At 33.0% G+C, this 2,318-nt stretch overlaps 1 pseudogene; it reads right to left on the bottom strand.

Annotated features, from left to right (window-relative positions):
• Nucleotides 1-1,677: 1,677 nt before the first annotated feature.
• Nucleotides 1,678-2,115, bottom strand: LOC149252005 (uncharacterized; annotated as a pseudogene).
• Nucleotides 2,116-2,318: the final 203 nt, after the last annotated feature.

Genomic DNA, 2,318 nt, shown 5'->3' on the forward strand with positions numbered 1-2,318 from the left:
ATGGAGAAAACCATAATGGAATTCTAATAAAATTTATATATGAATTTAAGATTATTTATAATTAAAATAAACAAAAGTGGTTTTCTTACTTATATTTGAACAAAAACATATAGGAATAGTTGAAGATTTAGCCTAGGCAAACTTTGGAAAAGAAAATTATTGACCAAAAAACAATTGAAAGTAGCTTGAGAAAATGTAGTTCAACAACTTACCAAATTTTTTAGATAATTACAACACCTAAATCTTTGAAAAAACCATAAATTAATTAGAATTACAATTACATCACATTAGATTACAATATCTCTTCTATACCTATCCACACAAACATTAAATAGTACTTTATTATTATTATATTAAACATAAATTAGAATAATAATTATGCATACTTCCAAATAAACCGCCATAGATCCATCTTTACTCTCGATGTACCAAGCCCCGTGAGGGATCAAATCTTATCTTTTTTCACTTTATGCTAGTTGGCATATTAAGATATTTGATCCCTCTCCAGGCTTAGTAGATCTAGATTAAAGATGGATCTATGATGGTTTAATTTCCCCCTTTATATAGTCTACATTCCATGTGAATACTATGGGTCAATACCTTTGGTTCTCTATACCATGTGTCATCTTTATTTTTATTAATATTAATATTAGGGTTAAGAATGTTTTTTTGCATAGTATTAATAATAATTTGGCGCATGGTATCTGGCCCATATGTTTCACCTAAATAAAACCTTTTTTTAGTATTCGTAAATATAAAGTGAAATTTACCCCATACTGGGTAAGTGAGATCTACCTCATACTGAATATCTACCAATTCACTATATGCAAAACAATTATAACAAATATACAATAATAACAGTAACAATTTACTACATGCAAAGTAATTACAAAAAAAAAAGTCACCTCATGCAAACTAATTACAACCGGAGAGTCACCGCATTCAAAGTGCAAAGGATATACTATGTAACATAATTATGTATACTCGTAACATATTTCTATCAATGTACTAACAATGTTACATTACTTATCACTCTCACGTCCCATCGCCTATGTAAAATTGACTACATTTTTCGTTTATTAAGCCAAAATAACGAGAAATTTTGTGTCATAAATATTCCTGTCCCATAGTAAAATTTGCAAAAATTACTAAAATACTCAAAGACTTAAACGACAATAGCTAGAATAATTCACAGAAATAGACAAATGGAGAAACAACAAAATTACTTAATAAAAAACAACAGAATAGATAAAACAATTACTAGAGAACAGAAATCACTTTGCATTACATAATAGGCTTGGGCCTTGGCTTGCTTTCCTTGGCCAGAGAAATTACAAATTTATAGAGGCAGAAAATGGATCTAAAATTCTATCTGTGATTCAGATATGGAGATCTGGAATGATCTAGAAACCACTAGCAGTGTAAGAGGATCTAGAATCCTGAATGTGATTCTAGAAACTAATAGTGGTGTAGAAAGATCTAGAATCCTCGAGATCTAAAAGAACTGATCTAGAATCCTCCATGAATTTGACTTCACACTTAACAGTTTGCAGCGAATCTAAACCTAATAACATGCTATTAAATTCATGTTCAAACGAACCAAACCAAATTGCAAAAAGCAAAGTACTCTGTCATTGCAGAGTGATTTAACGATTAATTTTCAGAATGATTTAACGATTAATTTTCATTCGGAATGTTGAAAAGCTCACGCATCTGTTCAGCGGTTTTCCCTTTCAACATATCGGCAATAGTTTGACACATCAAGTCCAAAAGATTTGTGACCACCAGGTAGTGGGCAGCCTTTGTAACTTCAAACAGTATGGCGCGATCTTCTACAAGAGCTTTCACGAACTCCTCATCCCACGTTTTGACGGCATCAAGCGATACAGTGGGGGCATCAAGAACATGGTATCTGCAATATTGAATAACGCGACGCAGAACCTTGGCAGAAACGAGAGGCAGAGGAATGGTAATGTTGGTGCCCAAGTCCCCCATCATTCTCTTTATGATGTCTGAAGTCGATGCCACCTCTGTTTCCACCTCAAATATTTTGCCATCGCAGCTCTGCAATTTGACAATATCATTGTTATTATTATTGCATACTTCTTCGGCCATCGGCGTGGTTGATTGATCCATGATCTGAGCAAGTGGACAGATAGGCACGATAAAGTGAAAAAGATTGGATTGTTCTGAGATTGCGATGAAGTGAAAAAGATTGGATGATAGTAGCGAGATTTTGTTACCATATTTATATAGAGAGAGGAATTCATATGAATGGAAAAAGTAACGATCACGGCTGGTACTCTTCCATATTTGCG

The sequence above is a fragment of the Pinus tabuliformis genome, chromosome 7, assembly GCF_031772625.1.
Source record: "Pinus tabuliformis cultivar Carrire ecotype Pingquan chromosome 7, CPIR1, whole genome shotgun sequence".
Classification (NCBI taxonomy): Eukaryota; Viridiplantae; Streptophyta; class Pinopsida; order Pinales; family Pinaceae; genus Pinus; species Pinus tabuliformis.